Raw genomic sequence first — 16,558 nt, 5'->3', positions numbered from 1 at the left:
ACTTTTTACATGCTTTGTGCTTACACAATAATGTACTGAGAAATCATTATCCGTGCAACTCATTTCTTAGCAAGCATATTGTCATGTTTTTGTGCACTCTGTCCAAGGCTAGGCACATAGAATGAAATGCCCTTGTCTTTAGTTATCTGGTTGGAGACAGCTTTTCGGCTCCAGACTAATCATTGCATCAGCTCAACATCCTAGACATAGTACGATTGGAACAGTGCTTTTATTATATAAAAAACATTTTTATTACATTTGGCAGAGGAGCACTTCTACTGGCATTGTCCTGGAACACAATGCATTGTGACTGAGTCCTGCTGACTCTGACCCCTTTCCTGCAAAGGAAGATAGCTTGTTCTGCACAGGGCGCATCCTTATTCATCACCCTCAGGTATGGGGGTTAGGCTATCCCAAGGGATCTGGCAGAGGGTACTCCAGCTATGCTTGTGATAGTATAGGTAGTATTAGGTATAACCATATAAAAATATAATCACATATTAATGTTAAAATGGTCGAACTGTGTATCTTTTTCTGCATTCTTGTAATGCTAGTTACACTTTGTTGTTTCTTCTGCCTAATATTTGCAGCACTCTCTTTATATAAAAGAATACGAATGTTTCAATAAATGTTTGAAAAGTCAATTCATATCTTTCATGTGTGTACCTTGGCCATGCAAAAGTAAGCAGTGAAAGTGTAAATCTGTTTCCACGTTTTCTGTGGGAGTAAAAGAGCAGCTGCGGCCCATGCAGGTAAGAGCGTGGGGCAGTGGGACCGGGTTGGGTGGGATTCAACAGACTACGACAAGGGAAAATGAGATAAATAATTAATTTTCCCTTGTCGTTGTATGTTGAAATTCCCCCCTACACCCGGCCCCACTGCCCCAGCTCTCTTACCCTCACAGGCTGTAGCTGTGAAAGAGTGGTCATTTTTGAGGTTGCTGATATCATCTGGTACTGTGGTAATCTTAGGAGTTTAGCTGGGGCTCTCTGAGCTAGCTAGGAACCAGACCAGCATTCTCTGATGGTATGTGTGAACTAAGTCTCCATATTCTGAAGCTTATGATGTCCGGATTCACACTTCTACTTAATTTGTTGGAACCGTTTAACACTGCCAGCTCTACCAGCAGGCAAACCATCATGGTGAGGCAACGATTGGCAGAAGAGATTGTGCTTTAGGACTTGTCCTTTATTTTATATTAGGCTGCTGATGCAATTTTCACTGTGTTTTCCCCAGAACTGTCATACACAGCAGGGGATCCTGGGCAAGAAATAAAATTTTGAAACTGCCATGCCCTAGTAGTTAACTCCAAGAAAGTTATGGAACTGACTTAATTTCAAAAGATAAACCCCACTTTGAGGTTTGTCTTTGGAAAATGAAAAAATGACAACTGGTCCATCATGACACCGTGGAATGGTGGTCCAGACAGCACTGAGTGTTTTTACCAAAAGTGTTGCTGCCTTGTCAAACACTTTGGACAAATAAGGCCACCCACACCAGCAGCAAACTCACCGTTTGGTGACATCTGTGTCAGATGAGGCATGCCTCTGGCACCCCAGCCTTTTGGCAGCCAGCCTAACTAGCAGAAAATTCCCCAACCAACTAACTAGACAGAATAAAACCTATGATGGGTGGCAATGTTGAACGTGCCTTTATTTTTGAGTTCAGACTAAATTATTATGTCTTGTGAACTAATTGTTTCTAAAACTATAGAAAGTCTAAATCAGCTACTGCAAAATCATACCAGATAATCTTGTTCTTCCAAGACACACAGTTCTGGATCTTACGGTATCTGTACTATGACATTTAAAAAACAATACACGATTTTTTCAGAAGTGACCAGCAAGATACGTATGATAAACTAAGAACAATCTGACCAGAAAACAGGTGCAACGGTGCAAGTCATCAACCTGTCATGTGCCACATTCATGACACATTTTAATCCTCAATATTCCCTGATTTAGTTGGGCCAATCATTCCAGGAAACACGTCAATGTAATTTCCTTCAGACTGCAAACAGTGTTGTGGTGCATGATAGCCTAGTGCAACATTCCCATATTATTTTAGAGTCCGTGCCCCTGATGAAACCGACCTTAAAAATTTCCAACAGTAACGAACATTTAATCAGTGTTCCGTAGGAATCTGTATGAACGGGTACATTATACCCTATGACTATTACTAGGCTATGACATTTTAAGCAGGGCTCGACGATTTATTGAAAATCAGTTTAAATCTCTGTATTTAGATTCCAGAAACGTCAAAGTGCGAAAAATATTTTTCCCAAAGAAAATTAATGATTCGAAATTGGATGCAAACCTGTTAATCCCTGAAAGCATTACCTCTACTATTTAAAAAGTACTTCAGGTGTTAACTCGCCAATATTCCACTAATCTTTCCCTCAGCCACCAGAAAATTGCTTCTTCTGGTTGAACCCGGTGAGCCACTGGCAAGTGTCAAAGGGTTTTTAGGAGGCTGGAGAGAGCTTTATTAATCCATAAACCTAGGTTACTAATGCACGTGGGGGCTGCTTGGTAGATCACTTCCATTTTCTTTTGCTTTTCGTGCCAATCGCTGAGTCTGCCTTCTTTCAAGTAAAAAATATGTGCAAAACTGGCCCCTTAACTACAATACAAATGTTTTGACAGCACTGCAGGTTTCAGCTATCTCAAGAAAAAACGGCTCCAATTACCTCCGCAATGTCTTCCCCCAGGCTAGGTCCATTTTCTCCAGTGTGATTCAAAAATCCAGACCTCCATTGTGAAAGTTGACTCGCTATAAATGTGCCACGGAATTATTCCCTTGTAAACGAAAGGATTATTGACTCTTCTTAGCGCACAGCATTGTGCAATAAAAGTACCGCGCATTTATCCAATTTGATTTATTGAGCCTGTGGATTACATATGTTTCTAGGCGAAGGTTTCTCATCATCACCCTACAACATGATAAATGCAAGTGGTTACATAGCGACTACTGCCGAGAACCACAGGTGTACAGTATAACGAAAACCGGCTTGCGGGAACATTATAACCATGTAAGGAAAAAAATAAACTTGCAAGTCTGATGTTCAATATGTGCATGTTTTTTTTCGTTGTGTTTACTTTTTCCTAAGCATTTTTGTAAATTGTGCATTTGTCGTTTAAAAAAAACCCGTACAATTATCATTTGGTTGCATTAGCCCCTCCGAAACTTACTCACTGAGGAAGTTAGTTGTAACATATAACAACATCGATACTCTGACAAGGAGAATGGATGTCACTTGATATCTCTTATATAATTTATCAAAGATTTGGTAAAGATTGTAAAGCCAAAATTACATGACAGAAATAAAATACCACAGATGTAAGAAAGAAGAACAAATTGGTCTTCATGTGATATGGTGAAAACAGGTAGAGGTATACCAACATTTTAATCATCATAACTTTATTTTGAGTACATGTAGAAACAATTAAATGCAAGTGTCCCAGATTAACGAATCATAATTTTGAAACACATGCAAATGATTAGGAAACTGTCAAATAGAAATAACAATGGTGGCTTACTATAGATCCTGGTTACAAACCACACATGAGAAAGGAAGAGGTAACAGACAGAATGCAAGAATGTTTCTATGTTATATATGACATGCCAACTGTTAAAAAATGTGGGTCTCTAGATGGCAATGGTTTGCAATGCTTTGCACCTTTGTCCATGTAGGGACCATTGCTTCAAGTCAGGGAAAGGGAGTTAAGCCCTTAGACAACCCCTGCTCATAGCCGTAGCACATGCAGGTAAGAGCAGTGGGGAAGTGGGGGGTTTCCGACAGACGACGACGATGGAAATTAAATAAATAATACATTTTCCCTCATCATGTGTCGAAATCCCCCCACCCGGCCCCACTGCCCCACTGCTCTTACCTGCACGGGCTGCAGCTGCCTGCTCACTCGCCTTAGCAGCTTGGCACGAGCAGACAAGCTTATATTAGTGGCAGTTTGTAAAACATTTGTACAGCGCTGACCTCGAGGTGCGCGCATTGGGCCCGGAGTCACACGGATGCCAAAGAACAGTACCTTGGCAAATAATGAAAACAAAGATGGTGCACGGAGTTGGGTAGGTGATGCTTCGTTGGCGCCGAGCGGCATTGGTTACTTATGACAACAGGTGAGGTGAGGTGTCAGTTCCTTACTGCTACGCAGGGGAGGTGAGGCGTCAGTTCCTTACTGTTGCCGGGGAAGTGACATTGCGGTGGCGACAAGGTATCAGTTCCTTATGATGCGGGTTCGATGAATTCTGAAGGTCGCTCTTATCAAGTATTGGCTCTGTGATGATGAAGCACCGGCATCTGTGAGATTGGGACTGCAGTGCAAGTCAGGGCTGAGTGCCGTGAGCGTCATGAGCATCATGAGCGGAGCGCTGTGCTCCGGTGCAGGCAGGAGCCTCGGTGATGGTGTCAGAGTCGGTATGGTGTGGCGTCAGTAGTTGTTGGGGCTGCAATGCAAGTCAGGATGGTGCGTTGTGCACTTCACAAGCGGGGCCCACAGCTTCTTTCAGGTAGCGGCGTCAGTCATCGGTGTTGGTGTTGAAATTTGACTCTGTGGCTGAGACAGCGGTTCCAGGTGTAGGAGGACAGAGGAAATTAAGGAGTACATTATGATGGCAGAAGGACCACCAGCGCCGTGCCGGCGATGGCGGTCCTTCCGCCATCATACTGAAAATTCCTACCGGCAAATCAGGATGGAGGTGGGAATCACAATGGTTCCGCGTCACTCATCGGAGTTGGTGTTGCAGTTTCACTCTGTTGCTCAAACAGCGGTTCCAGGTGCAGGAGGACAAAGGAAATTAAGGGGCTCATTATGATGGCAGAAAAACCGCCACCGCCGCCACAGCGGTGGCGGTCATTCCACCATCATACTGAAAATTCCCACCGCCAAATTAGGATGACGTGGGAATCAAAATGGTTCCGCGGCGGACGGAAAGTCTGTCCACCATGGTTCTGCAAGGCTGTCCTTTTCCACCCACCTTGCGAAACCCAGAACCAGGGCAGCATTGCGGGGGTGTCGTGCAGGCACCCCCGTAGTGATTACGGTATCCCCTTGATAAGGGTGGCTCAAATCCACCTGAGTGACACTTCCGCTGATACTTTTTCACCACAACCCAGTCCACGGGTTGTATGGCATGTCCGGGCCCATCCAGCAACGGCTTCAGGGTGTCTGCTACCTGCTGATGAATAGAACGAAGATCCTTAGTCAAAGCATACAAGTAGTCTATCAACAGAGGATACTCAATTTCTGAAAAACATTTTGGTCTCGGTACTCCCCACACGTTAGCGGGGCGGCCAAAAACCACCTCGTGAGGTGAGACACCCGTTCTAGAATTAACTGTCACCCTGGTAGAAAGTAAGGCTAAGGGAAGGGCATCTGGCCAACGGAGTCCTGTACTCTCCTGTATTTTGGCCATTTTCAATTTGAGCGTTCCATTAAATCTCTCCACAAGTCCCGCCGCTTGAGGGTGTTGAGCTGCGTGGAACTTTTGGGAAATCTGCAGACCTTTACATATCTGCTTCATCAATTCAGCATTAAAGGATGTGCCATTATCACTCCAGATCACTCTAGGCAGGCCGTATCGGGAGAAATATTCTTTTATCAACATCTTGGCTGTGGAAATGGCCGTACAATCTTTTGTTGGGAATGCCTCCACCCATCTGCTAAAAGAGCATACAACCAGGACATATTTGAGGTTATTAACCCTCTTCATTTCGATGTAATCCATCTGAATCACCTTGAAAGGGAAAAGGGGGGGGGCGAAATTGCCTGCTGGGACAGGTGTTCCCTTTCCTGGATTATGCCTCAAACATACCATACACTGTTGTACTAAATGGGTAGCCACTTTAGAAATATGTTTGTTGCTCCACACTGGGTCCAGTAATTTGCATATGCGTTTGGGAGTAACCATCGTCTTTTGTCTGTCATATCCGTCCAACATTCATCAGAATCCAATCGCCCCCCACCATCCTTCCATATCCTCAATTCGTCCTCAGTCGCCTTTTCTTGTATGTTCTTTACACTCTGCACAGTATCTGCAAACATATTAACATCTGGTACCCATCTAGCTGGTCCTGCCACAAACATTAGTGGGAGTTTCGTCCTAGCTGTCTCCTTTGCTGTTTGGTCTGCGAACGCGTTTCCCCGTCCTACATCGTCCACCACCGCTTTGTGAGCACTACACTTCATCACAGCCAGTCGTCTGGGTAACGTCAATGCTGTAAGTGGTCGTAATATCAGTGGGCCGTGTTGTATTCTCTGTCCATGTGATGTCAAAAACCCCCGATCTGCCCACAGTCGCCCGTAACTATGAGCCACGCCAAAGGCGTATTGGCTGTCAGTATAGATGTTCACATCCAGTTCTTCACTCAACTCACACGCTCGCAACAAGGCTATTATTTCTGCAGCCTTGGCCGAGTGATAGGGAATCCTAGAAGTCTCCACTACTGTCTGTAATGTCGTAACTGCATATGCTGCCATTGACGTACCGTCTGCAAGTTTAAAACAAGACCCATCAACATACAGCTCCCCGTCAGGATCATCTAGGGGTGTATCGGTCAAGTCAATTCTCCCTTTCGTCTCTTCCTCTGTCCGAAACAAACAATCGTGTATCTCATCGTCCTTTGTATCTGATGGGATAGGTAGCAACGTGGCTGGGTTCAGAGTGGCACACCTCTTTATCGTGACATGGGGTGCGAATAGTGTCATTTCATAACCAGTAAGGCGAGCACTAGTTAAGTGCTGCGTCTGCGTTCTGTTCAATAGAATGTCCACAGCATGCGGTACCATTACAGTGAGGTCTGAATCCAACACGAGCCCTGCCGATTGTCTAATAGAGACCGCAGCAGCCGCTGTAGCCCGCAGACAGCTCGGCAGCGCTCTTGCCACATTGTCGAGCATCGCAGGGAAGTAAGCACAAGGTCTCTGTTTCCCCCCAAAACATTGTGTTAGGACAGACAACGCGCAACCTTCCGCCTCATGTACATAAAGCACAAAAGGCTTCTGGTAATCAGGTGTTCCCAAAACAGGTGCAGAACATAAAGCAGTTTTTAATGACTCAAAAGCTTCCTCACATGCGGGGGTCCAGGGTAGGGGTTCGCATACCTCTTTAGTAGTCAGATACAGTAGGGGTCTTGTTAGTAAAGCATAGTTGGGTATCCACTGGCGACAATACGAGGTTATGCCCAAAAACGCGCGCACCTCTCGCTGCGTGTTAGGTACAGCCATGTTGGTTATCGCTTTTATGCGCTCTGGCGCCAACCTCCTCCCCTCCTTCGAAAGGAGATGACATAAGTAGGTTACCTCCGTTCGACAATATTGGAATTTAGGAAGGGACACTTTGTGGCCCTTGCGGGCCAAATGATGTAATAGTTTAACCGTAGCATCCCGACAACCGTCCTCAGTGTCCGATGCGATGAGGATATCATCCACATATTGTAACAGGACATTACCTGTGGGCAGTTCCAAGTCATCCAATTGAGCTTTCAATGCCAGGCTATAAATGCTGGGACTCTCAGTATATCCTTGAGGAATTCTCCTAAATCTAAAACTTCGGCCAGCCAATGAGAATCCGAAGAGATAACGGCTATCTTCGTGTACAGGAATACTGAAGAAAGCATTCTTCAGATCCAGAACAGAAAAATATTTAGCCGATGGGGGAATCATTGTCAAAATCGTCGTAATGTCGGAAACCACTGGGTACTGAGGCTCAACCACCTTGTTAATGTGGCGTAAGTCAATCACAAATCTATAGAAATCAGGCGTATCATCTTTGGCATCAGCTGACCGTCTTTTAAGGATCGGAAGAATAGGACTGTTACATCTGTTAGAGTCCGTCTCCTCCACGACCCCCGATCGAATCAGATCCTGTATTATCTGTAATAGGGCCTTTTCGCCATCCCTAGATATCTTATATTGGGGTATTCTGGGCAATTGGGCTCCCACTTTAACCTTGATGGACACAGGAGCAATATCCATTCTTCCCAAATCTGTATCACTGGCGGCCCATAAGCTCTCTGGGACCCCTTCAAATTCAGGTGGCAAAGGCTCATCTTTGGAAAAACATTGTTGCGCACGCGCAACGGAAGGACCCAATGTGAGGTACACCCCGTCCGGAGAACAATAAATGGTGGCATGCAACCTCTTCAGCAAGTCTAAACCCAACAAATTTTCGCCTCAATTGGATGTCAATAGAAAAGGGGAATCTACAGTGAAAGGGCCAATTGTAAGAGCGAGTGGTTTAGAGATGGGGCTAATCACCGGAGTACCTGAGAACCCCACAGAGATATTATTCTTGCCAGACAGAGCCGCCCCTGGGACCTGAGAACGAGCCACTGAACTTTTCATAGCACCCGCATCTACCAAAAATTTCTGTTGGGACCCCGACAAATCTGCAGTCACATAGGGTCCTCGTTGATCAATATCCACAGAAACTGGTCCCACGCTCTGTCCTACGCTGTCCTAGTTATGGGAGAATCCTGTCAAATCATCCATTGTATAATCATCGTTGTAGTACTGTCCACCTTCCCTCTGAAAATGCTGTCTTTCCCTATTTCCATCGAAACAATTTCCTCCTTGTCTCCCTACATCATCCGACTGCCCATCTCGTCTTCAGAAATCACCTCGGCCCCGCCCTCTGCTCTGGCCAGTATTCGACTGAAACTCGGGACAATCTCTCCACCAGTGCCCCTCCTGTTTACATTTTGCACACTGATTCTGTCCCAATCGCTCTCTTTTGTCACCCCTGCCATAACCACTTCCCCCTCGTCCTGCTGCCGCAGGTGAAGCACCTCTGCCTCGACCCTTGGACACCTGTTGTAGCAAAACCCTCGTCTTTAAATCCTTGGCCTTCTTTTCTTGCTTGTCCTTACTCTCATTCTCTCTATGTTCATAATACTGAGCCATGCTTAGGATACCAGAGGGAGTGGACGTCGTCCACGTACTCTCCGATGCCTGTAACCTCGCCGATATTTCCGGTAGCAAGTTCATTACGAACCTGTTAACGAAAAGTCGTAACCCTCCATCCTGTGACATGTCCTGTCCACTGAAATCCATAAACGTCTCCTCAAACCTAGTAAAGAACTCAGAGACAGCTTCATCCTTTTTCTGTCTACAGGCTGTCAACTTATCCCAGTCCACTTTCTTCGGGGGGATGAGAGAATGCATATACTTAATAATCCGTCCCGGCAGAGCCAAAATCTCCGCTTTTGGCTTCTCACCTGGCTTTCGTTCCTTGTCCCAATCCTGCAATTCCACCCATGTACCACCTAGTTCCTCTGTATGATCAGTGCCCTTAACCTGTCTCCACACGTCCACTGGGAATAATAATCCAGAAAATAATTCAATGTCCGCTAAAGTCATAACAGTCGAAGATGCGGCTTCTGTCTATTCTTTATAATAGGCAGTCAGATTTTTTCTGGAATCTGGTAACTGAGCCTTCAAAGCTAACACCTCACTCCTTTTTCATGGCGTATATACCCACTGTTCTTGAAAATGGGCCTCTATACGAGCCCTAGTGACGGCGTTCGTTACTGGATCTATCACTTCGGGAGCTTCAGGGTGGAAAATAGGTTGTACCTCACGCATTGGATGTATCCCAGGGAAATGGGGTGTACCCGCAGATGGTAATTCATTTCTATACTCTAATAGGGATCTTAAAGTTCGCATCACCTCCCGTACCCCAGTGTTAGCCCTATAAGCTCCATTTTTTATGTCCTGTAGAATTGCGGGAGCTGCTCCTCCGTACCCCTGCTCCCATAGCGCTATTAATGTTGTTGACATGTGCCACAAAGCATGCTGTTGCATCAGAGGTCCAAAATCTTTCATCGTGGACCAAATGTCCTCAAACGAATAAATATTATTCCTGGCCCACTGACAAGCTTGATTAGCCACCATTGTTTTCTCATCTAAGGCAATTGTAGAGCGGGTAAGCAATTTTCGCACCTGGGAGAGCAGCCCACTCCCCATACCTCTATTCGGTATCAACAACTCCTGACTGGGAGTAGCGCTAGCAGAGACAGCAGGGAGCGCAGAGGAAAACTGAGTTGGAGCAGGCGAACTTGCCAGGAACAAGGAAACAAGGGGCGCTGGCAATGATGGGGAGGTAGAAGACGCCGCACCAGACGGGTGTGGGGCACTTGCTTGCGGGGCCAAAACCCCACCGGAGGAAGCCGGAACCGGCAACGTGGGATATAGTGGCTGCGGGGCATAAGGGGGAGTGGGCCGGGCACTCAAAACATCCTCTATCTCATCCTGCTCATCCTCTAGCACTACATAACTTTTATTTTCCTTCAACCTAAAAAGCCTATCTGCGCGCTCGATCCGCTGCTCATTCTCGTTCTTTGTATGTTCCCTCGCTTTCTGTGCCATCGTCTGCGCCGCCCCCTTCTGGGCCACCTTCTCCTCCCTCAATTGACGTTCTCTAACTTCCTTCTGCCACATCCGTAATGAGTCAAACATGCTCTGACGACTATGCCTAGCAAACAATTTGTCTTGTAAATAGTCTAATTTAGCCACATCAAAAGAACCTGTCAAGGGCCACTGCAAATCCACATTATCTTTAGTATATCTGTGCCACAATGTACCGAACAAAATTGGGGGCAATCCATGTTTCACATACATATCAAAATTAGGGGAACCCTCCACCGGGGCGGGCTGGCTTTCGGCCAATCTAGAATCCGATACGCGACAGCAGCATCCGAAACACCGCAATTTACTGAAACACGGCCTCTCTACAATAATGCAATCACACCTTCTCACAAATTCCCTTATCTCTGTTCACTAATCACCTACTACACAATAGCTCCTAACACATCCACGCATATATTGTATACATTAAATTCAAAAACACACATACATCCTATACATCAAAATCCTGCCAAACACGTGTTACCAAAATGGGACAAGGCCCGTCGACCAAGTCCTGGGGAACCTGGACCCTACCGCAGACTGAACAGTATACTAACTGTTCTGAGGCTAGGGGACACATCCACTACTCGTGTGACACTACGGATCGCTGCACACTTTACCGCAGGAGGCCCAGAACTCACACCTACCAAATCGCCAGTTTTAGGCGTTCGGGTGAAGTCCGGAACCCCGCCGCAATGAGCCACACCTCCACCACAGTGCCACCCGGTCGGATGACCGCAAACAAACGTCCCCACGCCTCCCGTTAAGTCTGTCAGAGCGCCACTCGCACTCTGAGTTCCCCGGAGCACACTAGCCCCAGGAGCGCACCGGCTCCTCAAACCATTAGAGACACCCCAGTCTCTTGGAGCATTCCAGCTCCTCAAACAACAGGCGGACCACTCACCTTCCGTATGCGGTACCGACCTCTACCGTTCTCCACCTCCGGCTGCCAGGACCAACACGGTCAGCTGCGAGAACCAAGCTCGGCATCAATGTGGGTACCCAGACCCACCGTGCCGACCAGAGGGACCCCAGTCTTCTGCTACCCACCTACGAGTGAGAAAGATCCTTATCGCGGGGTACCTATTCGGGCGCCATCTGATAAGGGTGGCTCAAATCCACCCGAGTGACTTACCACACTCACCTATAGTTACTCAGAAGAAGTCAGCCGGACAGTGGAGAAGAATAAACAGGATAATTTTATTAGGCCACAAACTCCCATATGAGAGGGCCCTGTCCGACCTCACCCCTAAGAGTGCGCCGAGAGGACTGACTCATATCATCACAGCAATACATTATAACATGGTACAGCGAAGTAAAACACGCTCCTTCTGGAAAAATACTGGACCCCAGAGAGAGGAACAATGGCATCATACAAGAGGCATCTGCACCTGCAAGGGCAACATTTGGCTATCTCTGCCCAAGGCCGCGGAGCCGGGCCTCAGCGTCTCTGGTGCATGAGAACATTACAGATAAGAAACTTGTTAGTTTCGGCCACAGCTAACTGAGAAACGAGAAACTGCTGCATTAGGGTTTTTCTTATTCCTACGTGAGGGGGGAGTGAGCGAGTGTGACTCGCAGACACAGAGGAATACTCAAAATGGAGGCACACAAGCTAAGCTAAAGAAACTAAATATCACCACACGTATAAATGAGTAATTACATGAAGAGTAATGATGACGTAATAGCATGAGCATATACTTCATTAGTTAGACACATGATGCTAACTTGCATATGTAAATGATAATGGGTGGGGCATCGAAAATGAAACCTATCACCCTTCTGCCTATCTTTTTGCGGTGGATATCCCGCCGCAAAAAAACAGGTGGACACTGGCTTTGGGGGCCCATTGCGGGCCCCCTCTGTGTGTGAGTGGGTGCACTGGTGGTACCCCCTGCCATTCCATGCACCAAGTGGCAGGCACCGGGTGGTGCTCTTTTGATATTGGGGACGGTGCTGCAGCCAGCAGCACCGTCCTTAATGTTAAAAGGCCAGGATGTGCCTGCCAGTATGGCGAATCCAGTGCAAATTATTTAGTTCTAAAAATATATATATATATATAACTTTATAATATATATTATACCAAGAGATTTACAATCAAATTTGTAAATTTACTATACTTGTAAGTGAAATAAATATATATTATTGTTAAACATATTTTTTGGAATCGCTTCCAGTGCACAATGAATACATGTTCGGTAAGCAATTCCCATGTGACTTCAAAAGAAAGCATTTCATTGGTTAAGAAGCTTTCTCTTCTAGTACTTGGAGGACCCACCACATTTTTTTCATTCTTCCTGGAGCATCTTTACAAGAAACACCTCTTGTGTTTTCTGTGCCTCTTCATTTATTTTTTAGGTGTTTTTTTAAACCGAAAAAATGGCACCTCAAAATCCATCACAGGATATTGAAGAGGAGCTGGGGGAACCAACCAAGAAAAGGAAGGAAAGTGTTGTGTGGGATTTTTTCTCAATTCCACCTTGTGAGAAAAAAGTAAATGTGCACGAGGTGTGACAAAGTTTTATCTCGGGGATCTGAGAAGAAGTATTCTTGCGTCACTTCCTTCATGATGAATCATTTTCAAACGATGCACCAAAACCGTCTGGCTCGTGACCAACATCGCCGACAAAGACACACAACAGCATGATGAAGTCGCAGGAACAAGTACTTCTGCAGGATCCACTGCAACTACGCAAACATCGCTAATTGTACCAGAGTTTGCAGGACTGGAACAGCACTGCATAAAGTGCAAGAAACTTCTTTGTGCAGGCAAACAATCTGTTGCAGCAGTTGTTGTTGCTGCAAAAATCATAAATGTGAATTTTTTTGTTTGTTTTTGATGACGTTCTAAATGCAAAATGTTTTGAACAGTTTTTACAGTTCATTGCTTTGTTTTTTTCAATCTTTTTTGAAAAATCAAAACACAAAAAAATAAGAGTTAACAAAACACAAAAAACAAGAAAAAATGGTTCTTTTTAGAACTGCCTATTTGTTTAAAGATAGACAAACGTGTATGTGCTGCATGACTTACTGCAAGTGTAATGTCTGAGTCATTTTATGAGTGCATGAGTACTGCCTGAGTGAGTGGTGGAGTGAAACAGTAGCGCCTGAGCGATAGCATGAGTGTATGGGTAGTGCCTGGGTGTTTGCATGAGTACAGGGGTACTGCCTGCATGATTTTATGGGTGCATGGGTAGTGCCTGAGTGAATGAATGAGTGCAAGGGTAGTGCCTGGGCGATTGGACGAGTGGATACATACTACCTGAGTGACAAATGAGTACAAGAGTAATGCCTGGGTCACTGAATGAGTGCATGGGTAGTGCCTGAGAGAATGTATGAGTGCATGGGTAGTGCCTGAGTGGATGGTTGAGTGAAACAGTAGTGTCTGTCCTGAGTGATACCAGGAGTGCATGGGTAGTGTCTGAGTGATTGCATGAGTACAGGAGTACAGAGGTACTGCCTGGGTGATTGGATGAGTGCATGGGTAGTGCCTGAGTGAATGGATGAGTTCAAGGGTAGTGCTTGGGTGATTGGATGAGTGGATACATATTGCCTGAGTGAAAGAATGAGTACAAGGGTAATGCCTGGGTCACTAGATAAGTGCATGGGAAGTGCCTGAGAGAATGGATGAATGCATGGGAAGTGCTTCAGTGAATGGTTGAGTGAAACAGTAGAGCCTGAGTGCATGGGTGGTGCTTGGGTAATTGCATGAGTACAGGGGTACTACCTGTGTGATTGGATGAGTGCATGGGTAGTGCCTCAGTAAATGGATGAGTGCAAGGCTAGTGCCTGGGTGATTGGGTGTTATGTTCGTTATGTTAAAAGTTCTTATATAGTGCAAGCACATCAAGTGGTTTCATGGTACTGAAGTCCAGGAGAAACTGCTGCAAAGGAGATTTAGCCATATGCTTGTCGGAACAGAAAAGGTCTTTAACTGTTTCCTAAACGGAGCAAAAGAGGTCAAAAAAAGAATCTCCAAAGGGAGAGAATTCAAGAATTGGGGAGCTGGGACCGCAAATCTTACTCCCCCGTATTTCTTCCATTCTGAAGACGGGAGGACAAACACATTCAGATGGGAAGACCTAAGGTCCTGATAGGAACATACTGCTAAATATGGGAGGATATAAATGCTGGACTGCTGCCATGAAGAGCCTTAAAGGTGATGCACCCCAGCTTGATTGTGTATCATTTGGCTACTGGAAGCCAGTGAAGTCTGACCATTGTTGCGTAACATGATGACAATAGGGCTGATGGTAAATCAGTCTGGCCGCCTGATTTTACACTAGTTGCAGACCTTTTAGTTGATATGCTAGGATGCTCATGTAGAGCAAGTTGGCGTAGTCAATGCAAAGATGACTAAACCCAACACAACTTGGGTCAGGGCCTCAATGGTAAAACATCTACTAATCTGCCTGATCCTATGCAGCTGGAAGAAGCAGGAAGAGACCACTGTCCCAATCTGGGCTTTCACCGACAGATCACTGCTAATGGTGATGCCCAGACTTTTAGTTGAACATGCTGGTAGTGAAGAGGTTACTAGTTTAGGTGGCCAGAAGTTGGAATTCCAGGGATTGGCTGGCCCACCAATAAGGATCAGCTCCATTTTATCGGGATTCAGCTTCCGATGGTTACTGTTCATCTACTCACTTATAAATCGCATAGTGGATTAGAAGTTGAGAACAGACGAGGCCGATTGATTGTTATCAAATATCAATTGGAGGTCGTCAGCATAGTTAAAGGTGCCGACCTTCCTTTCTCCAAGAGAGCAGAGCAGGGGCAGTAGGTACAGATTAAATCAAAGCGGCGAGATAGAAGAGCAATGCGGTACTCCACAAGCCAGTTTCATTTTGGGGGAGGAAATATGAGCAAGACGAACAGCCTGAGAGCGAACGCTGAGAAAAGATATGATACACTTGAGAGCTGGGCCCTGGATTCCTGCACTGCTGACACGATCGACCAAAACATTGTGGTTGACTGTGTCAAATGCTGCCAAGAGATCAAGAAGAACCAAGGCCTGCATAGTGCCCAAGTCCGCCCCCTTCCTAAGTTCGTCCACAACGGTAAGAAAAACAGTATCAGTGGAGCAAGCCGGTCGGAAGCTGGCTTGGCGGGGGTCGAGAAAGTGAGAGCTTTCAATAAAGGAACTGAGGCTACTAGCCACATTAGCTTCCAGGACCTTAGCCAGGTAGGGGAATAAAGAGATAGGGCAATAATTTGTAAGGTGTAGGGGGTCCGCCCCAGGTTTCTTTAGTATTGGAACAATTTCTGCATCTTTAAATACATTTGGGATGATACCCCGCTTGAGGAAGTTATTAAGGAGTGCAAGGAGTGAGCCTCCGGCAGATAAAAAAAGCTTCTTGTAATATGTGCGGAGGGCAACAATCGGTGGGGGAGCTGGAGCTAACCTTCCTCAGAAGGCTAAAAAAGACTTCCCTGGGGATGGGTTGGAGCTGGTCTAGTAATAAGCAGTTCTTACAAATATGTGGTGGGACCGCTGGATAAGTATTTATAGGAATGCTAGCTTTGATAGTAGTGATTTTATCAATAAAATAGGTGTTGAGGGAGTCACATAGGGCTTGAGTGGGTGCAGGCTTCACTGCCACTCTATTAGGCTTGGATAGTTCATCCACAACAGCAAAAATGTCCTTGGATTTATTAACTGAGTTTAAAATTGTATTAGAAAAATAAGCAGCCTTGGTTTGCAGGATAATATTTTTGTATTCTTTAAACTGTACCACAAATGCCTCTCCTTTGTCTGGAGAGTAATTACACCTCCAGCTATGTTCAGCTTGATGCAGGGCAAGTTTCTTAAGTGTGAAGTCGTCAGAGAACCAACGTTGGGCTTCATGAGGTCTCGATGTTTTGAAATTTTTTATGGGAACAAAGCTATCGCTTGCAGATTTGAGCCAAGATTTGAAATTTTCTGCTTGGTTTTTAATAGACTTCTGCTCAGCCGGGGCAGTGGTGACTAGCATGTTACGGAAATCTCCCAAATTGGCATGTCTCCAATTTCTAGCCATACGGCCTACCTTCGAGAGGGATTTAGTTGTGTGAACTTTGGAGAGGATACATGTTATAAAATGATGATCTGACCAAGTGCATGAGTTGATCCTTAAATTAGAGACTCTCAGATT

The sequence above is a fragment of the Lissotriton vulgaris genome, chromosome 6, assembly GCF_964263255.1.
Source record: "Lissotriton vulgaris chromosome 6, aLisVul1.2, whole genome shotgun sequence".
Lineage (NCBI taxonomy): Eukaryota > Metazoa > Chordata > Amphibia > Caudata > Salamandridae > Lissotriton > Lissotriton vulgaris.
The sequence above is the reverse complement of the archived record's forward strand: the minus strand, read 5'-3'. Positions refer to the sequence as shown.